The sequence below is a fragment of the Protopterus annectens genome, chromosome 1.part2 (genome assembly GCF_019279795.1).
Source record: "Protopterus annectens isolate FY-2018-M chromosome 1.part2, PAN1.0, whole genome shotgun sequence".
NCBI lineage: Eukaryota > Metazoa > Chordata > Ceratodontiformes > Protopteridae > Protopterus > Protopterus annectens.
The window spans coordinates 471,635,834-471,660,241 of record NC_056727.1 but is presented as its reverse complement, the minus strand read 5'-3'; the positions used below and the strand labels follow the sequence as shown (position 1 = coordinate 471,660,241).

Here is a 24,408-nt window from a genome sequence, read left to right as displayed (position 1 = left end):
AAAAAAAAAAAGAACAAGAAACGCTCTTACCACCCCTAATGTGACTGTCTTAATAACTGCCTCTTCCCAGTTGACCCTTACTTTAGTGATGGGGAATGAATGGGTTAATTGACCAAGAGGAAGCTGATGATCATTAGACAACAAAGGCAAATTGTGATTTAAACAAAGATGATATAGGTAGTCCTGCGATGCTTTGAAATCCCAGAAACACTGTTATAATTAGTTTGTTTGTGTCGTTCGGCTTTTCCCAGTTAGGGGTCACCACAGCGGAACTCCGGTCCGCTAATGATTGGCAGTTGATTTTTACGTACCGGCTTGCCAGGCCTGACACACAACCTTCAACGAAGGTACGCCCATTCACGCATGTCTCCACGCAGAAGACGCTCTAACTGAGAATCGAACCGGACAGCGTCTTACTGTGAGGCGACAAAGCTACCGCAGCACCACCACCAGTGAAGATTGTAAACAAGCACCTGATGACACAAGTGCAAACAGTGCTTGGACTCTCAGGGTAACCAGAGGGGAGTGGCTGTGCATCAGGGTTCAACTTTAAGTCCTGTCCTGTTCATAAAGGTTAATGGATTATGTCAGCAAAGAATTCAGATGTGACAGATCAACAAGGTTGTTTTAGGAAGGTAGTGTGCCAATACAGGTACATGCTGAACTTGATGTGCAAACCTGAAGATATTTGGGATGAAACAGTACTGCTGAGGCAGTAGTCATGGCATTAAATAGGGGAAATCATAAGAAGGTAATGACTGAGATAGAAGGGAAAATGGTGGAACACGTTAGCAGCTTCTAGATCTGGGAGGTATGCCTGAGGAGGAGAGAAGTCTGAATGAGGAGGTTAGAGCTAGAATCAGAGGTATTGCAGCCAACTGGCACAAGTTGTTAGAGGTAGTGTGTAACAGATGAATGCCATAGAAGCTGAAAATTAAGGTTTTTAGAACAATGATGCAACCAGTAATTTCTATTTAGAACATAAACCTTAGCAGTGATGGTAGATTAGCTAAGCAGGGTTAATGTGATGGAGAATAAGTGCCTAAGACCAGTAGTAGGATGCACAGTGTGAGACAGATGAAGTGAGGAAAACAGAGCAGAAGCCAAAGTAGTCCTAGTTGAAAAGATGGCCAAGGAGAACAGACTATGGTGGTTCTATCTCATGCAGGAAAGCTGAAAACAATTTGATGAAGTAGATTTGGTTGAGAGGAGAAGAAAGCAAGAGAAGATGAGGATGTTTAGCCATGTGTTTTTGGATTGCATGAAAGAAAACCTGTGACAGCTGCGAATGACTTTTGAAGAAGGTAGGCGAGTAGCTCCGAATCAGAGGTGGCAACAATTGACATGACGGGTTTTTATTACTTCACTGAAGAATTGGATCATCAAAAGACATTTCATTGGACTTCCCTCTTGGGGGGGGCGGGGAACGGCACCCCCCCCAATTATATATATATTAACTCCGAGATTGCAGTACAGTGGGGAAAGGGCAAATTTCCAAATCTCCACCATAATGCGTTCTCAGTCAGAATGGTTTGATGAATGGCATATTTGATAAAATGCCGTCCAAAATGCCATTTGATGAAGTAATAGGGACCCAACATGACACCCCGACCCCATGTAGAAAATGAGAACAAAGGGGTTTGATGATAATAGCTAAAATAGAGGTATCTTTTTTATTTATTTATTTATTTTCATTTAATTAATTGACTTGCCACACACTTAAATGTATTGGTAAATATAGCTAGTGTCCCCTGTTTAAATACAGATTTTTTTTTTTTTTTGTTTATTTTTTGAGAGTAGCAAAGTATTCCTGCTAACTTAACTTAAAACTGTGCTGTTCTGCAGACCCTTATTCTGGCTCCCTTCCTGGCTGTGCTAGTAGCCTTTGGTGCAGTTTGATTGCAGAGAATTCTGGGCCAGTTGTCCTATGTTCAGCATTAGAATTCCCCGGCCTGCATCTTTGTTAAAAGGTAAACAATATGTATTTAGTATTCTCCATTTTCTTTGTCATTGCTAATCCTTTCCATGGCTCTGCTTTTGAGACTTGTCTGACTAATAAGTCTGTAGTTCCCAGGATCTATTGATGGTCTGCACTTGAAACGTTTTTTTTTTTTTTTTCCATATTTTAGCCAAAAAAGTTATCTGTTTGCATTTTTTATTTTATTGTATTTATTATTTATTTGCATTTGTTTGCCGGGATGGTCCACTGGGCCAACAAGTGCCCATTTTCACTGGAGGCCCAAGGAGAAAAGCTCCACATACAAAAGAAATTTAAATACAATCACATTTTCTACATACATAGAGAGATAACTTAAAAAACAGACATACAATCTTATCATAAATTTCTAGCTAGAATAACAAAGGCATTATACATTATATACAAAGTACAATAAATATATCATCTGCTTTGGATACAGTAGAGTGAAGACGCATAACTGTTAAGCAGAGGGGAGAAAAAAAGTTAGTGAGATCATGTGGGGGATAATCCTCTGTAGTCGTAGCCACATGTACATTGCCATAGGGCTAAGAGATGCTGTTTTAGAGATTTTTTGAAGGACATGTGATTGGAAGTAGTTCTGATAGAGCTGGGTAGGGAATTCCAAGTTTTAGCAACAGTATATGAGTAGAGAGATTGACCAACTGCTAGACTGGGTATTTGTACTTTTAGAAGGAATTGATTTTCAGATCTGAGTTGTCGAGAGGGCTTATGAAGATTAAACAGGGAGGTGAGGGATGGGCATTTGGAAGGTTTGGTAATGATATTGTAAGCTGTGGTTAACTGCAAGTAGGTTAGATAATGGAGCAGTTTGAGCCATTTTAGTTTGCGTAGGGAGATGCAGTGATGGGAGGAGTAAGTTTTGTTGGTAGTGAACCTTGGCAGCCTTGTTATAACAGGACTCGATCTTGGATTTTAAGGAGCTTTGAATGTTAGTGAACAAATGGGCACTGTATAAAAGTGAAGGAAGCAAATAGGATAGTGCAAGGGTTTGTCTAGTGGTGGGTGTGATGTATAGTTTATGTTTATAGAGGGTGCCTAGTTTCTAATGTTTTTTTTTGATGCAGTTTTGGATGTGTACATTGAAGGTTAAGTGTACGTCTGTTATAACTCCTAGAAGTTTAGTTTGTGATACTGGTCTAATGAAGGTTTTGTTTTGTGAATAAATATTAAAATCTGCTCTATTTAGGGGAGGGTTGATTTTTTGGGGGGTGAATAGAAACAGGTTAGTTTTGCTGGGGTTAAGGGCTAGATGGTTGTTCATCCATTCCTCAGTGATTGAGAAAGCATGCATGTTGGGTCCCTAGCTAGGAGTTTGTTAGCAGAATCAGCAATGCAGATAATGGTTGAGTCGTCTGTGTATTGTATTACAGGATTTAGGGGGAGGATGGAGTGGAAGTCATTAATGAATATGCTAAAAAGGAGAGGTCCCAGTATGGATCCTTGGAGAACTCATGTGTGTATATTGAGGAATGGTGAGAGAGAGTGGAGCCATTTAGTTTGTTTGTTTGTTCTAGGACCTTAGTCTTTTAGCTTCATTTGCAGTTGTGGGAAAATTGTGAATTACTTCGAAATCTTAGCATTGTTTATACATTGTACTGAATGTCTATCTGCATAAGTAGAATTACTTGGAAGAACTAGCTGTTTGTATTTCATATCATCTCGGGGACCATAGTCTTGAAGTTTCATTCACAGCTGTGGCAGAACTGTAAACTGCTTTCAGATTTGAGCATCATTTAATCATTTATTAATGCATTTTTCCATAAACAATGTTACTGGTAAATTTCTGCATAGTCTGGTGCCTTAGACTGTAGTAGAATTGCAGCAATAAGAATATTGTGAATTCTGCTCCGGTACTGGTTCTGCACATAGCTCTCAACCTTTAGCACAAAAAATCAGGACACAGCCAAAAATAATGGGAGGACAAATTATAAAATTTGCTCTTATAAACTTAGAAAGTTGCTAGAATAAAATATTCTGTTACCATGCATTTTTGGAAAGAGGTGTAGTCTGAAACTCAAATGCCTGTCATTATTTAGTGAATTCAGTCTTCACAGATTTGCTACAGAAGTAGAGAAAATCACAGATTTTATGAGGAACAGACCAAAAGTATGAGGCAAAAACCTGGACATTGTGCGAAAATCTAGACAATTGAGAGGCATGGTGCTACACTGCTTTTACATCTGTTTATATTTCAGTTTTGATGCAACTGTCATATATTCTGTTTAAAAAAGTTGCATTCCAGTGCCTTTCCTCTCCCCTGTTCTTTGTGTCTGCCACAGACTGACTGAGACATTAAGCTAAACTTTCTGAAATTCTAACCTACTTGAGGTCATTGACCTGTAGCTCAGAATCATAGGACTAGAGATACAATATTGGCTTTATTTGATTAGATCCCTCTCTAGCTAGTTTGCTTCTTGATTTTTTCCCCAGCCCTCCTACTCTTTTATTTTTGTGGTTTTAAAACGCTGTGTCTCTGGCGTCTACCCCTTATGATAATCTGACTTCCAAAGTCCCCTCCCTGCCCTCTTTCATTGTTATTGTCTGTTGTGTAAGCTATGTAACTATTTTTCCCACCCACTGTTTTCCCTAGATCCATACTACTGCGTGCCCACCCAGCAAGCTGGTGTTTGAGTAAACTTCCTTTACTGTAAATGGTCTCATTTTTCCAATAGCTGTCATCTGCTTGCCACCCTTGTCACAATCTGGGAGGGTCCTGAATTAATTTGTTTTTATTCTTGGCAAATAAGAGATTTATTTTATTTTTCACTTCAGTTAACTGTTTTAAAGTGCTACTGCTTTATTTTTGTTTTATTTGTTGATTTTACACTTTAAAACACTTTAAAGGTCCCGAATACTTAAATCGCCTTGTCCAGGTAGGTTGGTTAAATTGTTTTGTGGTAGCATTATGCTCTCAAGCAATCTTTTTTGTGCTTTTACATTAGGAATTCTAGGATACTCCATCCAGTGACAGTAGGTGATGGCCTGCTTTGTCCTAAGTTGGGAAATACACAAGAAAGCTGGACGTGTAGTCAGTTTAGTAGCCAGAGAACTTAAAAGCCACTTTCCACAAAATAACATCCACAGAAGGTACTCCAGTCAAGAAAATATTTATTTAGCACTTTCGTCCAAAGACTTCATCAGAATAAAATGACAAAATGTCAACCAGTCTTATGTACTGTTCTTGCATACTCAATTAAACAATTAAAATCTAAAATCTTCAACAAAGCAACTTTTAAAGCGACATTACACAATATAACACATATACCTACTTATAAAAAGAAGAGCACATTTAATCCACATCACAAGCTTTGGTGGGGTTATTTTATGATTTATGTGAGAAGGATAGTTTATGCATGTTTCAAAGTCAGTCTGTGAATAAATGTGTAAAAATCTGTTAACCATTTTACTGTGTAATTTAATTTAATCCTGATTTATGCTTGGATTAACTCTAACCTGTGAAACTTGTTTAACTTGCTTACTTGTGTAATCTTTGTAAATAGTCTGTTTGTAATATGTAATGCTGGTATTATGTAATGCTGTATCTGCTTACCCTTGGAGCTTTTCTCCCCGGGCCTCTGCTGAAAATGGACATGTATTCAGTCGGACTATCCCGGTCAACAAATGTAAAATAAATAAATAAATAAGCACTTAATTACAAATGCTGTCATGGATTCCAGGATGCTTACCTTCTTGTAGCCTATGCTGCCAAAAAGTCTCTCCTGAAAAGCAAATTTTTTATAATCATCACCCCTTACATCCCTAGGGACTGAATGTAACACAGAAACATTAAACTGTTTGAAATCTGCATATACAGTAGAATATTTATAAAGAGCATTGTTGATTTCACAGCGTTTAATACTATACAGATGTTCCCTTAATCTCACTTTTAATTTTCTTGTAGACATACCTGTATAAAAGACTGGCAGCTAGAGCAGATTGCAATATAAATAATACCAGAGGAATCACAATTAAACTAACTGTTACTTATTATGTGCTTATTTCTACGAGTCAAAAATTCTGAAGAACCCTGCAAAATAAAAGGGCACATATTACAAAAAACACATCTATACATGCCAGGATTTTTATCACGTCTTAGCAGTCTTGGCTATAATATTGTCTGTTTCTAAGTATTGCTTTTAAAAACTTAACCTTCTTAACTATAAATCTAGGTTCATTGCCTACTATTTTAATAATGTTCCAGTCAACAGTTCAGTACCGAACAAACTGCAGTTCTTAAGAAAACTTTGTCTTTTGTACCTTCATGTAGAGTAAATTTAAGCCAAACATTAGTAGACCTGAGGTTGTTTTGCAGGAAATTAAGTTTGTCTTGTTTGTTTCATGACTATTGATCATGTTATTTGTCCTTTTAAAAAGAAGAGCACATTTAATCCACATCACCAGCTTTGGTGGGGTTATTTTATGATTTATGTGAGAAGGATAGTTTATGCATGTTTCAAAGTCAGTCTGTGAATAAATACTACAATTTAAACTGCCAGGAAAAAAGACCTTGTTTGAATTGTTTAAAATGTTTGATTTGCACTTCATGAAAGCTGACAAGGGTAGTAGCCTTGTTGTAATGTATCAGTCTGTTTATGTTAATGAGATGGAAACAAATGTTGCTTTGTTGAAGATTTCAGATTTTAATTGTTTGATTGCTCAGCCAAAAGTATTTCAATTCTTATTTGTTGAGTTTCCTAAATTTCACAGTGAAACATACATTCTGGGTTTTAGTCCTGTTGTGTCTGCTAAAGACAGTGTCACTGAACACATTTCTGTCTTTTTAGTTTATTTTTTTAAATCCCCTCGTCCAGAAATTAAATAGTTATACAGGAGACGTGTGCTGTTTTTTGGATGGTTTGCACAGGTTAAATACTGACAAAGTGGATATTAATATGATCACCTTGTATGAAGTCTCTGTATACTAGCATACCATGGGTAGAAGGTGTTGATTTTTTTGAGACTGTATCTTGTGAAATTTATCTCCTATAGTAGTACTATTTGTGAACTTATGGAAGTCATGCTTGAAAATATATTTTTTTCATGTTTAATGGTTAGGTTTACCGTCAAAAAAGAGGCATTGAGATGGGGACAACAGTGGCCCCCTCCTTCTCCAGTATTGTCATGGGGTGGTGCGAGGTAGAATATTTGTATAATATGCCTTTCTTCAAAGCGCATGTAATTAAATATTTTAGATTTGTGGATGATTTATTTTATTATTACTTATGCTAAATTAGGTGCTGTTACTGCTTTTGTTTCAAATATTAATGATACTACTTACTTTTTAGACTTTAACTGTTTATGCACTGATGTACATTTTTTAGATGTTGCCATACAATGAGGAGAGAAACTTTTTGGCTGCTTAGGTTACAAGCAGATAAGCATCCTGGAATCATGTATTAAGTGCTTTTTATAAGTATGTGTCATATTGTGTAATGTTGCTTTAAAAGTTGCTTTGCTGAAGTTTTTAGATTTTACATTTTTGATTGTTCCATCAGTTGTTTAATTGAGTATGTAGAACAGTATATAAGGTTGGTTGACATTTTTGTCATTTTATTCTGATGAAGACTTTGGATGAAAGCACTAAATAAGTATTCCCTTGACTGGCGTGCCTTCTGTAGATGTTATTTTGTGGATTTTTTGTCTTATACATCCTTTGAGTTGGTGTTTTTGCTTTGTTGTGTTAAAAGTGAGTTTCCTGAGTTTTGAGTTCCTGTATAAATTTGGCGCATTTGCATACTGCTGCCCACCATGCAGTAGTGGTTTCTATTGCCCTGTATAGATGTAGACACCTAGAAACCAAATGTTTACTATAAAACCACCTCTAAAATTGTACCAGTAACTTGGTGAGTGTAGAACAACTACTTTGCATTGAGTAGCATAGAGCAGCTATTTTATACATTGAGGAACACTGCCCTTGAATTATAAACCCTAGTCTAGTTTCTAGCCCCAAAGGTACCCCTTGTGCAGTGCACCCTTGTAGGTTACCCAGTAAAGGATCAGACATCATGGATATGTACTTTCCCAGTTTCTCTACAGCCAGTTGCCATGTAACATTGTTTAATATTCACTGACAACCATTTAATCCTCAACGAAACAGAGTATGTTGTATATATACAGTGTCTCTGGATGCAATACTCTAACATACAAACACTCATAACAACAGTCTAGTTGTCAGAAACCTACATGCTACACCCACCACACACAGTACACACTCTACACATAGATGTACTTATGCTAATGCACTTAAGTGCAACCTTCTCAAACCCCAAGAACCTCCAGCTATTCCATCTAAACATTATCCTCAGCAAACCCGAAAGCACTCAGCAGAAGCAACATCTAACACTGCACATACAGCCACACCTAATGAAGCCTTAACTACAAAGCCCATGAGGCAAGACAATACATTACCCAGGATGTTAGTCATATGGGACTCCATTGTACAACATACTAATGCCCCATTCACCAAGCTAAATGAGGAGAAAATAATGGTCAGTTGCTTATCAGGAGCCAGGGTTCACCATGTTATGCATTCACTGAAGTGATTCCACCACAGATACCAGTACAATTCAGTTTATAATCCTGTTAGGTCATACCTCACTAGACTTTATGAAGAGAAACATTATGGAGTTCTCCGACTGTGTGCCAGAGTCTGGTATGTGCCTAGCACTGAGCAGCATTCTGCCTTCACCAAGGATAATACCACAATATGAACAGACGATGACTGTCTTTAATAATAATTTGTTTAGTTTTTGGTATTACTACAAGGGGATGCAATATTTGTTAGTGTGAGAGGACATGGATAACAAACCACGTTGCTTTGCCAAGGATGGTCTGCACCTCTCTTCTCTAAGCTTTGAATATTGGCAAAATATTGTCCTCCCCCACAGAGCTTTTTTTCAGGAAATGCCAAATTGACAAAACTTCCAACATGTCAAAATCTACTCAAGAAAATCGGAAGGTGTTATTGCTCAATGCCAGTAGTCTAAACAAGTAGCTTTACTCCCTTCAAGCTCTTCTGACATCGGAGAATGCAGACATCTGTGCAGTTAACGATACATGGTTTAAAGCTGCAGAGTGTATCCCAGCAGTGCAGGGTTTCTGTGCCTTTCACACATTTAGACTAGCAACTGCACAGAAAGTAGTTGAGGTGTTTCACTCTACGTCAGTAATTAGCATACCTCTAGGAGGTTGGTTAAACAGGATGATGCACTGGAATTCATCCCTGTGCAGATTACCAAAGACAAAGTCCCATATCATATTCTAGCAAGCTATAGGTCACTCTGTATGTCCCATGAGACACTTAGCTCATACTTAGACCTATTAGAAACAATTACCGTTCAACCAAATACCATACTCATAGGGACTTTAATTTTCCCTCAGTAAACTAAGAATCCTACAGGACTACAAGTTTGCAGGAGCAGAGATTGCTAGACTTTGTAAATTCAAACACCCTGCACCAGTTAATGTGTATTTTTATGAGAGGTACAACCAAATTGGAGCTGGTGTTCACAAATGCTGAACCCCTAGTGCCATGTCATGTTTGGTAAGGTCAGACCGCAGAGCAGTCTACTTCAAAATAAGAATCAATTCTGTAACCCCAGAAAACCCTCTAACAGTTAAAAACTAGTCCAAGGCAAAACTACTTTTTATTAAGTGATAACTGTCAAAATGTCATGCCTCTCCAAATCCAGATAACAGAGTAGTGTATGCTGAATTTTTCACAGAAACTCCGTATAACCAAGTCAGTGATTGCATAGAGGCTTTTGTGCATACCAGAAGATCAGAACAGTACAATATTGAAGTGTTGTAACACTGAAACTGAAGAGATCGCACAGTGCAAGTGGGTGATTGTGCGAGATTGGGGTATAACTGGGTTTGGGGTTTTGCCCATTTTTAGCTGTAGTGCTATCTTGGAGTTGGTATATATAATTATTAGGGAGGTATAGGGAGGCTTGCCCACTGCAAAAACATGGAGATAAGATATTTTGACATTCAGTGTTACGGCACTTTGATATTGTGCAGTTCCTATCTTATGGCCTCAATATTATGAACGTCGGTGGTATGCACATTTGATGTTCTAATATAGAACCATATTTTGTGTATGTGTGTGTGTGTGTGTGTGTGTGTGTATATATATATATATATATATATATATATATATATATATATATATATGTTTTTGTGTGTGTGTGTGTGTGTGTTATGTATATGTACATGCATACATATGTGTGTTTTTGAAATGCTTTATTTTCATCCATCAGAACCATCAAAGACAGACAAGAGTTAGAAGAGGATAGAAAAAGAACATGCAGTTATGGGGGGTGGTCCTAGTCGGATAAACATTCAGAAATTACTCTAAATATTTGATCAACTTGCAACAACTTACCCGCTTACAACTATTAGAAATTATTCCATCTCCAACATTTTGCAGTCTAAGTAAAACTTAGTTTCCCATTAACTAGGTTTCCTACTAGAGTTACACAGTTAAATATGTCAGCCTGTCCTTTATAGAGTTAACTATAACCACCACTCTTTGAAATGTTAGTTCACTCCTAAATATTAAAATTTATCATTCCCCCTCTAAAAATAAGTTTATCAGCTGAAGAAGCTCTTCTTCCATTGCCTCCCAGGTCCCTTATACAGTCTAGAACTGCTGACCAACACACTAGAGCTGCCTAATACATACTTATCAATATGCCACTGATGACCAGGCCTTCTCATCTAAATCTGCTATACATTCAAATTTGATTTTTACATATTCTCTATCACACTACTTGTGGTTGTAGGTGGGTCAGCTCTTGGATCATTCTACTGAAAGTCATACTTTCAACAAATACCTTTTAAATTTGTCTGCTGACCCTCCTACCTCTGGTGTGATATCCTTTTCTTGTAGAGTGCCTTGGATTTCTTTATCCTTTCTTGCAGCATATGGACTGTAGCACTGACCTATTATAGATCTGTATGCCATGAAAATCAAAAATGGAAACATTCTGCAGTCTCACCTAAAAATTTCCAGAGAAAATGGATTCCACAAACCAGGTCCATGGAAAATGGAGATTTCCCATAGATCCAAGAAAACTGTTTTATTGTCTCCCCAAAAATTCTCAGAAGCTTGGTACCTCCTAAAATATGTTCTTTGCTCTCTGTAAACCATGAAATATAATGCAACTATCATTCCAAAATGCCACACCACCATCTAAATTGTATTTGCACAGCCTCCTACAAAAACTACTTGGAAAAATTGTTTCCTTGCTCTTGCATCCTGCCTAATATTAGATAGCTCTGTATTAGTAAAGCTTTAAACCTATATCTTTAATCTACAGTGTCCTGTTCGGGGACAGTATGCCAGATGTTGGACAAATGCAAGTATTTTATCAGTTGTTTTAGTACACAAACTTAGTGAGAATTCTTCTTCTTCTGTAGCTGCAGTATAGGATTTCACTTCCTTTGCTTTGAAAGTTGTGCATTGGTCAAGTACAGCTGTAAACCTTATCTAATTATACACTGACCTAAAGTATTCTTTCCTGTACCTGCTACTAATTTCAAACCAGTAGCCAACATCTGCCTGCTTGCTAAGGTGTTAGAAAAGCTAGTCTGTTGGCAAGTTGTCATGTTAATATTTGTGGCTTCCTTACTGATAACCTGGATTCATTCAGTGTTTAAATCATTGATGACTATTTGCTCATTTGTATACCTAGTTTTCTCTAATATAGAAAAAATATGTCCGGTATAGTGTTTTTTCATCTGAAACAAGTACTTCAAACAGTTAAGTTACTCATTCATATACTTGCAAATTTCATCCTTTTTTTGAAGGAGTCATTTCAGAAACTATGCAAAGAGCAGAACATTTTAAGTAGAGTCAGGAAATAAAATCCCACATATTGATATCTTTACTTGTAGTATTCCACAAAAGTCCATTTAAATCCTTTTACCTCAAGTATCAAAGACCTTCCTAGCTGATCTGTCTAATCTAATTATCTAAGTGTCCTTCCAGGTCTGAAGCATGTTCTGTGTACTTTGCATTGAGTAGCATAGAGCAGCTATTTTGTACATTGAGGAACACTGTCCTTGAATTATAATGACATCTTGGTATTAAATTTGAGCAACAGAGTCATGTGTGGTTGCAGACTGTCCTACAAAAAGATTATATCCTATTCTGGAAGTGGCTAAAGAATAAATTGGTTATTATCTGTACCAGGCTGACAGATGCATTTGCTTGGATTCCGCCAACATTTTAAATTCACTCGAGGCTCATAGTTTTTATAAACCTTAAATGCTCTTCCTTGGCTGTAATAACAAAAGAGAAATAAGTGGATGTTTTCACTGACCAAATCTAAACGTCCGCTGTCATACTAAAACTTTAGTGAAATGCTACTTAATCAATTAAAGCTATCATACAAGGTCTTTTGTATCTTAACTGCTGAACCCAGATCATCAGTTGATGTAAACTTAATTATTTTTTGACTAGTGTTCACCACTCATCCTTACTTTAACAGTGAACAGAATAATTTTTTTTTAGATTTATGAATCTAGCCAGTGCAAGGAACATCACTGTGTTTCTATATCTTAAGATTAGTTTGATGCCTTTAACTGCACTTGCTTTGTCTTAAATGATTTAATATTTAAAGCATCTAATAATGGTAATTAAACATCACTTGCCAGTACATTAAAAATAAAGCACTTCTCTTACTGCACAGCCAGGGTGTACTTACAGGAAGACCCTCTGTAATCTAGCCATAAGAGAAGAAGAAGAAGAAGAAGATTTCTCAGTAATTGTAGGAGCAAGCAGTAACTCTTGCTTAAGTATATTAAATGCATGTGGACTGTGCTTAGTGTAGGATGGGACTTATAGAACACTTAATGAAAAGTTGGAATTGCACATGTTTTCAGGATACTAAGTAATTATGAAAGAACCTTGGTGTACATATTTTTTAACAAGAAACATCTTTATTGAATAGTCACTTAGGAAATAGCAAGCATACATTTATATAAATGGAAACAAACCTTATTGACATATTTCCAGTTGCAAACATTTTTCATAACTTATCTTTTCTACAGTCATTTTCAGTCAAATATTACATAGCTCATTCAATTCCTGCCTTCCCTTAAATTTAATATTGTTACCACAGTGTTGCTCCTACCCTTTTCTAAAGATCCCACTTCCGTTTCTTTTATCTCAGTTACTGTATTCACTACTCCTAGTGTGGTTGGTTTAGACTTTGATTTCCATCTGCTTTTTTGGCAGCCACCAGAATTAAACTCAACAAGGCCTTACTATGTCTAGGCAATTCCAATTCTGTATCATAGCTCAAAAAAGCATTTCCTTAGTTAAACCGATTTGTTCACCAGGTATTTCTGACAAGAGTAATCTACAGGGAATTTTTAAAGTCTGCCAATTCATTACATTCTCAATAAAATATGTTCCCATTTACCTGTTTTTCCCCATCACTCCTCTAACATTTGCAGTCTACCAGAGGAGAAAGTATTGGAGTCTGCTTGGGACATACAAATACCTATGCAAACACGTCCAAGGAAAAATCCTAAATCTTGTAGACTTTGTTGCATGGTTGGTAGCCATACATATATCCTTCTGTTGTTTCTTTGTGAATTGCTTATCATATCTCTTTTCCTAATCCTTTGTAACCTACTGTGATCGATTCCTATGGCTATAATTCAGTATTTATTATGCCCTACCAATTATCCCTTTTTTAACAGCAACAACTGTTTTAGATTCTACTAAATACTGTACCAATGTTGTCCTTTCACTTAGGATCCCCCCTATTCTTTTCTCTTTGCCTATACTTGATCAATCCTAGATAGAAATGGAAAACTGTAGTCTGCAGTCCAAATGATTTCTGGTCTTGTTCCCATTCTGTTACCCTTCTTATTTGCTTCCAATACCTTGGTTCCTTTGCCAGCTTACTCCAGTAAATTCCAGCCTCTTCCTACCTGTTCTCTATACTCCTAATTGCAGTCATCCCTATAACCTTGGTGTGCATGTTAATGTGGATTATTAACCTTGGTCTTTTACCAGTTACTGCCAATCAATGTATTAATGATCCTTAGGAATGCATTTCTTGTTTGTACCTCTACATGGGTGCCATATCTAGTTTTAACATGTACTGCCAAACTTACCTCTTTAGAAATGCATGCTTGTGTAAAGTATTTATATTCTTTTATGTACAGATACAATTTATTTATTTTTATTTATTTATTGACATTTGTTAACTGGGTTGGGCCAACTGGGCTAGTGGCCCATTTTCAGTGGAGACTCGAGGAGAAAAGCTCCAAAAAATACTTCACAGAAGTTTAACAATCCAATAAGTAAGGGAGTATTAGCAATAGATCATTTCAAATTACAAAGATAAAACACATTGAAGCTCGAAACAAGGGCACCATATTTGTACAGAGTAACAAAATAGTTACAACAAGAGTTTTTTTCAGTGTATTTGATTTAGTTTGTATACCCATAATGGAGTACATTGAAAGTAGAGGGAGTGTTAGAAATAAGACGAAAAAGGAGGGTAATGGGACTTAAGTGGTTGCTTGGTAGGGGCAGAGTTTAGAGTTAAGTAGATGAAGTTTGATTTTTTTCTTTAAAGTGAGGATGGGTGCATGGTGGAACGTATCTCTATTGGGAGTTTATTCCAAGCATTGGCAATGGAATGTTTGTATAGGAGTTTGCCTACTGTTTTTTTGGGTTGGTAGATGTCAAGTAATTGCTGATTAGAGGTACGAAGAGTCTGAGGTAGAGAATAGATTGAGGTGAGTGATGAGAGAGCAGGACAGGATGCTGGTTTGTAGTGGATGGAGTGTAGAATTTGGAATTGTCTCAGTAGTAGTAATTGGGGGAATTCAAGCCACTGGAGAGAGTTAAGGGCCAGACAGTGATGTGAGTTATATGGAGAGTTAGTGAGAAATCTGGCTGTCTTGTGATAAGTTTGTTGTAATTTGTTCTGGGTTGTAGTTTGGATGTTGGTAAATACTGGTGCAGCATATAGAAGGGAGGGGAGGAGCAGAACTTATGCAAGGACTAGTCTAGAATTTGTGGTCAGAAATTTTTTGTTGCGATACAGGAGACTGAGCTTTTGATGTGTCTTTTTTATACATTGTAATAGGTGTAGGTTAAATTTGAGTTCATCATCTATGCTGACACCTAGGAGTTTTGAATGGGATTCTGGTTGGATTATAGTGTTGTTGGAGGATGTGATAATAAAGGTAGATTTGTGATGAGTGAGTGATCGAGGAAGGAAGAGTAAGAGCTTAAGTCTTTTTTGGGTTAAGGATGAGTAAATTATTGGACAACCATTGTTCTGTGGAAAGAAGGGCATGTTGGGTAGCAGTATGGAGTTCAGATATGTTGTCAGAAATGGAGATGAGGGTAGAGTCATCAGCATATTGGATGAGGGAGGACTGTTTACAGGAGGTTTTGAGGTCATTGGCAAAGCTATTAAACAGGAGGCAACCCAGGATGGAGCATTGAGTCATAATTGCAGAGGGTCAGTAGACCACCTTTCATACCCAATTATCAAATGTAAATAAATAAAAATTGTAGCAATGGGGTGGCAAAATAGTGTTGTTTAGTCTTCCAGGCTTGTATCTCTTTTAGTCGAGGTTCAGTACAACATTAGCTAGTATGTGTAAAATCAAAGTCTCATCTGCCAGTAATTTGTACCTTAGAACATTCTCCTGCAACTCGTAAAATACAGTTTTTTATAGAATTGAATAAATCTTAATGACTTGGCTGTCCTAGAAATAAGCTACTATGAAGAGACCTCATCTTCTATAAACTGAGTAACTCATATAAACTCCTTCCTTTAAGGATTGATCCTTTGCTCCAGTGTTAAACTATGTTTTACATGTACTTACTTAAAAATGTATATTCTAGCAAGCTGACTAAGTACCCCATACATACATTAGATAATTTCTAAGGAAGAACATTATCCTGCAGATGTTTCCTGGGAAATAGATGAGCAAAAGATTTATCTTTTAGAAATTATTGATGATGCCTTTACTGAGAGAGCATTCATGAAGGAATCAGTTAAATTAGTGACTGTATAGTGACACAGTGGATGTTGGGAGGTAATTCAGAATTCATTGCATCCAATTGTAAGAGACTTAGATTAAGTTTTTGCCTTGGCTTGTTGCATCCTCAGAGTTAAAATTGGTTTCTTAGTTGTAAAACTGGCATTTATCTTCCAATTTTCTAAAGGAACTTATTTTCCTGCTTATTGTTTCTTAAAAATAATACGGGTAACTTTGTTTTATTTTTTGTAGTTTCTTCAAGTTATTTTTTTACCATTATGTGCTCGGTATAAATGTATGATGTGTGTGTGTGAAGGTTTTGCAATTGTGTTTTTGTGTTACTGTTGTCTTTTAAAATATCAAGCGCTTTTTTTATTCTTGCTAGTGTAGTTGAAACTGTTGGCTTTTTATTTCTTGGAAGTGCAGTTGAGACCGAACCATAGCAGAACTAAGCGAAGTACAAAAATTAAACTAGTGACAAAAACAGTCAAGTACTGTGGACTTGAGTTGCTGCTAGGATGGGAAGTCAACAAGCACAAGATCAGGAAAGTCAGTAGCTCATTTTAAATGTAGTTAACATTCTACGTATGTGTTTGAGGAAAATTCTTTTCAGAAAGATTCTTATGCTGCCTGTAGCCAAAACATTAGGATACAACCAAGTTTAAGAATGAGTGGGTTAATCGTAATTATGACAAAAACTTAAAAGGCCAGCAGGATGGTGGTAGATCAAACCTACAGTCTTGTATTATGTATTCAGTGGCTGTTGAATGCAACTAGGTAGCACGGTTTACTGTAAACCATCTTGCTCGTATTTTTTTTATTTTTATATACATTGGTTTTCTCAAATATTGTGGCAATAAATGCAGTGATTTTTTTTTCTTAATTTTAATCTAATATGTTCAGTGAATGCCAACAAATGTAGTGTTTTTAAATATTGAGGAAATTGGTATGACTGACTAGCAGAAGATTTTGCAGTTGTGTTATAACATTATTCAGCTGGAGTCAGAATCGTAGAGTGGACATTTTGTGAAAGCAGTAGAAGCCCGGAGAAGTACAAGAAGGATAGATGTTCAGCATTTGATCAATAATGCACTAAGATGTATGGGATCTACCCTGTGCCACCAGCCAGTTTTTCAAAGGTTAATGACACCTTCCACTTGCTATAAGTGTCAGGAGCTCAAGATGATGATCTATAAAAAGGCAGAGTGCCAAAAACTTCAGAGCTTTCTTGTTAAGTGCACTCCTTAGATTGGTTTTGTTTAACTGCCATTCAGTCAGTGATACTTCAAGGCTAGGCACACAGGTCCCCTGTTGGGGAAAACCTAACCCAAATTTAATTTTCTGAGGAAACTGTCTGTTAATCTGTCAGATGTTTTTTATGGGAAACCTATAGTTTTGGACTCTCGCTTCGTGTCAGGGGATATTTTGTGTGAGTACTTCTGCAAAGAAAATGCATAAAATATTTATTTATTCATTCTTCCTACAGGTGTTTTGTAGGCATTTCTGTGTTAAGGGCAGGATATTGTGCTTACAGCACTGTCAGTGGCTTTCTTACCTCAGTACCACCTTTTGGCTGTTTAAAAATTTACTGAGCTGGTCAAGGTGTGCTACCCATCTGCAGTGCTTCAGTCGAAGTTGAATCTAGGGAGCACTTGTCAGTCTCTGCAGTTCTTCCTTCCTCTTTCCACAAGAAGAAGAAAGTTGTCAGAGTCTTTGGGTGTCTGGCCAGCTATAGTTGTGCCACAGCCACGTATGGGTGACTGCTGTGTCCAGTCTTGATTCTCACAATCCCTCTGGTGTAGCACCTACAGCCACTAAAGACAGAAGAAGAGACATCCTCTTCAGCTGTATGAATATCCTCCATAGGTAAGTGAGACGCACTCTTGTCTGTCTCCAGGTAAGAGGCTAATGAAATACCACATAGCGGGGAAAGGGAGCTTGAGTCTCAGGAGACTGTGTCTTTTTAAGTCCGTCCTCTTCCAGGGAGTCTCCCAGGAAAAGAAAAGTAAAAGTAAAAAGTGTGACTTCTGTTTCTATTTCTGTGGAAAGGGATCATTTACTAGGGAGTTAATTTCTGCTTTTACTGTTCGTATTTTCTCTTTAGAAAAGAATAGAAAAAGGGTTTCCTCACTTTCTGACTCGGAAATTCAGTCAAAGGAGCAGGAATTGGAAGGTGAATGCTATGCTTCAGGATTCTCTACTCAGTCTGAATACATGGATCTGATGTAAATCTTTATTCATTCCTTACTGTAGGACTTCGGTTCCGTCCTTGGAACAGACACTGCCATTTCCAAGCTCACGCCAGCCAAAAACTCTCAGCTAAGACCTACCCATAATGCCCCTGTCATAGTCTCTCAAGATCTTGTTTGCTGCGTTCCTCGTCAGATGTGTCAAGCCTTCCCTCTCAAAGCTAAGTGTAGAATTTGTGTAATTTCTCTCAACTTTATTGTTTTTGGTCAGTCTTGCTAATTTCTCCTCTCACCTGTAAACTACTTCTACTTCCTACCCTCTGCCTTTGGTAGTTAACCTTATACCATCATTGGTACTGTCTTGTTCTCCTACCTTTGGTAGGCCCTCCCTTTACCACTTGTGGTATTTCTAGGTACCATTGTTGGTACTCTACTCTTTTCATCATTAAAAAAAAGCTTTTCTTTTCACTCTGCTGTTGTTGTTTCCTTGTTTTGACTGTTTTTTTGTCAGCGTAGATCACTGCCATTATGTCGGAGAAAGCTAAGTTGGGGTTTAAGCAGTGTGCGATAAGTGTGGGTGTAAGTTGCCCAACTCAGACCGTCACACTCTGTGCATTTATTGTTTGGGTGTTGACCATATAAATGCCTTGTGTGATATCTGCTGTAGTTTCAGTAATCGCACTCTAGCTGAGCACAAAACTAAACTGATTTTGAAAGGTTTAATATAAACGCCTTTTTCGGAGGCTCTCTCTGGGATGCAGGTCTCATCACCTCCTAAGACTAAAAAGAGAAATGGAGTCACTCTGTTCCTACATCTCCACCCATTTTGGAACCGAGTCGACACCGAGTTTCTTCGGCACCTTTGGAGCAGACAACATCGGCACCAGGCTCTCTGCCTTCTCTCTCAGTGCCACCTCTAATTTTGACTTCCATTACGGTTCCAGCTTCTGCACCATTGTCTTCAGTGCCGTCCTTAGTTTTGACACCGGCTTTGACTACCATACCCATTTTGGCGCCATCCCCGGCCACGGTGCCAGCAGCTTATACGGCTCCACAATGACCCCGTCGGTTCCAAAGGTTGAACACCTTCCCAGAACCAGATATTCTCCAACTTACAATCCTTTGTCGGGGCACCAATTTAGCCCTTTTCTGGAAAGACCTGACTCTCCTTCAGCAGCCTCCTATAGATCCACCAGGAACCTTTCAGAACAAGATGTAGTGTGGGTTGTGGACCAGCTTCTGGCAGCTAGAGGACTGCCCACCCCTGCTAGACCTTTTGTCCCCTTTGGAATGGAACCCTTCACAGCATACTCACTAAAATCCTCCTCTGGCCTCTTACCAGGCTCCGGAGACTTAGGTACCGATGACCACCCCGGTGCATACTGTGTCGGCTCCAACTGCGTAGTTTCCCTTATCACCGATTACCCTTGGCGTATCAGCTCCGTTGGAACCTGTGCACTCTCGGAGCAGTGTTTGGTCTGTTGGCACCATGGTTCCTAGTTCGGCATCTATTTTTTCGCTGGCACCGTCTATGTCCACAGCCCCACCGACAGCTACCAGTCCTCTCAAAGCTCCTCACCTGGAGGCGGGCTCCTCAGGGCAGGGTGTGAACCCAGTTCCGAGCTCCCATCCCTCCTTGGGTGGGCCTGTTTTCCAGGTGATGGAGAGGGTCCTTACCTCAACAGGCTCACAGTCAACACCATTGGCATCGAAACCAGAACCCCGCTCTGGCATGCAGCTGTCCTAAGCCCCTATTCTAGGATCCCAGGTATGGGAGCCGCAAGACCTTCCCTTGAAGGGAACCCTTTCTCTGGAGTCCTGCTCAGAAGATCCCACTGGGGAGCCACCACAGAAGAAATGGTGCAAGAGGAAACGCCTAGATTCCCCTGAGGAATGTATCACTGAGGACACTGATTGCGATGAGGGAGAAGGGTTCCCACGGTCTCCCCCAGAAGACGTCTCATTTGGAGACATTCTCAAAATCCTCAAACAGAGGGGAGACTGGAAGTCCTCTAACCCTTCGGAGGAATCGGTGTTCTTGCAGCCCTTCTGTGCCCAGCAATCTACTTCCTGGGTGACCCCACTTGCAGATGAGCTGGTAAAGCTGATCGTGCAGAATGCCTGGAAAGCCCCGGACAACATAGAACCTGTCCCCTGGAGGCCAGATAAAATACCCACCCCCGAAGATCAGCCCAATTGTTCCAAGCAGTTGATAGTTAATTCCATGGTCATGGTGGCGGCCACCAAGAAGGAACTGGCAGAAGATAGTTGCTCTGTTCATCCCCCGAACAGGGAGTCTCAGGCTATGGACAGACTGGGGAAGTGGACCTATGCTTCAGCCATTCGATCCCTGAACTGTCTGGCACACTAAACTCTCCTGATGAGGTGCATGACACTGTCGCCTTACAGCAAGCTACCCTGGAATCTATCTCGAACTCCTCGATGCAATTGATATCTCACACCGAGGAGGGAGCTCGAGCAGCCGCATCAGGCATCGTCATGAGACGGCATGCTTGGATGCGATTCTGTTGTTTCGCAGACCCCTTTAAATCTTCTTCATCAATGCGCCAAAGTACGAAACACACTATCACAAAGTGAGAAAGACTGAAAGACCTTGTCTGCTGTGGGCATACATTTTTGGACTCAAAAGTACGAGACACACTATCATGAAGTGAGAAAGACCTAAAGACCTTGTCTGCTGTGGGCATACATTGTTCCATCCCCCAGAGATTCTATTCCAGGAACCAGAGGAGAGGGAAATTGTGGTACAAAAAGTCACAAGGATCTTTCCGTGACACTCGTGGTGAGCAATCTGCCCAGGGCAGAGGGGGCAACTCATCCGGAAGACGCTCCTTTTGGGGCAGAGGGGGTCCACATATCCAGGGGGCTAGAGATTCCTTCTCCGGCCGACCTTACCAACGCTCCTGAGCAGCGGCCCCCTTGCTTTCCTCTGGAAGCAGTGGAGGTCATTCTTCCCTGCACCTACCAGCCTGGCAACTTATTACTACCGATGTATGGCTGCAGAGAATAATGTATGGGTGCAGAGAATAATATCCAGAGGCTTCCATATCCCATTCAATCATACTCCCAGACCCGTCAAACGAATCCCCGATGTTCCACCCATTCAGAGGGAGAAGGCAGTCTTAGAAGTCGAAAAGCTGCTAAGAAAAAGTCTTCCAGCCAGTCCCACCAGACCAGAAAAGATCCTGTTTTCACCCGAGGTTCTTTTTAGTGCCAAAAAAGACAGGGGACTGGAGACAAGTCCTGGATCTCAGCCTACTGAACAAATTTATAAAACCTCAAAAATTCCATATGGTCCGGAACAGTCCATCCTACCCTTTCTAGGGGAGGACAACTGGATGTGCTTTGTAGATCTCCAGGATGCATATTACTGCATAAAGATGGACAAGCACCCCCGGAGATTTCTCCACTTCTGGCTGGGAGCCAATCCCCAGCAGTTCAGGGTACTGCCATTCGGTCTCTCAGCCCCACCGAGTGTTAACCAAATGTATGTCAGTTGTAGTAGCTCATCTTTGACTACAAGGATTCCAGGTTTTTCCATAGCTAAACGATTGGCTCCTTACCACCACAACCAGGAATCTTCTCATCCACAGTCTCTCTTACACTCAAGGCTTTGCTCTTAATTTAGGGATTACAATCAACAATGAAAAATCTCAAATGTCCCCAACAAAACACTGGAATGTATTGGGGCGATCTTCAACACAACATCCTGTCAACCTTCCCTTCCTCCTCACAGGCTCTCAAAAATAAGAAGCCAGGTTCAAATACCCCTTCAACAAACTTTGTACCAGCTCGCCTTGTACTTCAACTTTTGGCCTGTATGGCAGCAAACATTACCATAGTTCCACTGGCAAGATTGCACATGAGAGTAGTACAGGGGCTCCTTTCATCACAATGGTCGATCTTAACCCATCCTCTTGACCACTTGGTACACCTTACAAATCTTTGCATGAAAGAAATGCTTTGGTGGATGAAGCCAGAATCAAATCTTTGGAATTGACCGTTCTGCCTTCCCCAACCCAGGGACAGAGTGACCACGGATGCTTCCCTGCTAGGGTGGGGGGAGCATTTTCAGTGAAAGATAGTTCAAGGCACCATTTCCCCCATGGAGGCCAATTTGCACATAAATGTCCTGGAATTGAGGGCAGTTCTCTTAGCCTTGCAAGTGTTCCATACATCCCTCCCTTCCGGGACCATTGCAATTCAATCTGGCAACATGTCAGTCGTCTGGTATATAAACAAACAAGGCGGAACCAAATCTTACCCCCTGTGTCGGGAAGTCATGAGAATTTGGTATTGGGCAATAGCTTCAACCGCTTTCTTATAGCAACACACATTCCCGGAGTTCCAACTTTATTGCGGACAATCTGAGTAGAAACATCCTGATGCATTACCTAGTGGTCCATCAGTCCTATAATAGCGGATTGGATCTTTCGCCATTGGGGCAGACCTTGCTGTGACCTGTTTGCTTCCCCCTTAAACAACAAATACAGAAGCTACTTTGACCTGATACCCCCTCTGGGGGAGTCACCGAGGGATGCTCTGACGCACGATTGGCCCCCGGGTCTGCTGTATGCCTTTCCACCATTTCTCCTTATCCCGAAATTCCTCCAGAAAGCTCAAAGGTTGAGAAGGAAAGTGATCTTCATTGCCCCTCATTGACCCCATCAAGTCTGGTTTCCTTTCCTATGGCCTCATCTGATTCACAGCCTGTGGATCCAGGATCAATCCCAAGGTATGCTATCTCACCCTCAGTGACTGATTCACCTCAATCTCTACAGCCTCAAGCTCACAGCTTGGTTCCTCCACTTCCGATGATTGCCAGGCTTCCTGATATTTCATCTTCTGTCCGTGAGATTCATCTGGCTTCACACAAACCTTCCACCAGGAAAATTTACTCTGTTAAGTGGGCTAGGTTCTCTACATGGGCCAAGGATCAGGACATAGACTCTTTTTCTATGCCTGTTCAGAAGATCCTACAGTACCTGACTACTCTTCTACATGCAGGAGCTTCAGCATCGACAATTACTGTACATTAGCAACTGTCGAAAATTTTCACAATGAATTCAATAAATCTTCTGTTATGTCACACCGTCTGTGCAAAACTTTCTTGAAAGGAGTATTACATGTTAAACCTCCTGTCAAGCCCCCCATAAAGCCTTGGGACTTGACTTTGGTACTTCAGTCATTAACAAGCCCTCCTTTTGAACCTTCTAATTCATGTTATATAAAATTTTTGTCTTGGAAGACACTACTTCTAGTATCCCTTACTTCAGCGAGAAGAGTATCTGAGTTGCAGGCTTTGAGTGTCAAGAGACCTTATTGAATTTCCACAGAGATAGAGTGTCCCAACATACTGACCCATCCTTCTTGCCCAAGGTCATTTCTGGATTTTCAATTAACCAGTCTATTGACCTTCCCTCAACATTCAAATAGAGGGGAATATCTTTTGCATACTCTTGATGTTCATAGGCAACTTCATTTTTACTTGGACAGAACTAAATTTTTCAGAAAAACAGATCGGTTGTTTGTGGCCTTTGTGGGACCCAGATTGGGTAAACCTGTTTCCAAAGTGACTCTATGCTCCTGGCTTAAAAACGTCATTACTTTTATCTAGCATCAGAATAAACTTTCTCTACCTTCCAGGGTAAAGGCTCATTCCACTAAATCGATGGCTACTTCTGTGGCTTTTCATTCCAGAGCCTCTATAGATGATATCTGCGCAGCAGCCACTTGGGCCAAGACCTCATACCTTTATCACTCCATACAAATTGGACTTGGCCTCCAGTGGACGAGCACCCTTTGGTTCTATGGTGCTCAGGAATATCCTTCCTTAGGGCCACCCAGCACTCAAGTAGCCGATGACTCAGTCCTATCAGTAAGTAATGAATAAAGATTTACAACATCAGATAAAGAAGATATGTCTTACCATAACGTTCCATCTGTGTTGTAGATCTCTAATCATTCATTACTTCCCGCCCTCCTTCCCCCTGCCTGGACTCCTTGTGGACTTTAGGATCTCCTGGTTAAGGTATTTGCTCAGACAGAGCCTCCTACTGTCTATTTTATTATCTCTATTGTACAAGGGCAGGCAGACTCGATCTGAAGAGACTATGAGAGGGGCATTATGGTAAGGTCTTAACTGAGAGATTTTGCTGGCGCGAGCTTGGAATG

At 39.6% G+C, this 24,408-nt stretch overlaps 1 protein-coding gene across 1 annotated transcript in view; it reads left to right on the top strand.

The window, feature by feature from the left end:
- The window catches only part of RALGAPA2 (Ral GTPase activating protein catalytic subunit alpha 2), a 4,189,194-nt gene that overhangs the window by 2,689,714 nt on the left and 1,475,072 nt on the right, over window positions 1-24,408 (top strand). The gene's annotated exons all lie outside the window — the stretch shown is intronic.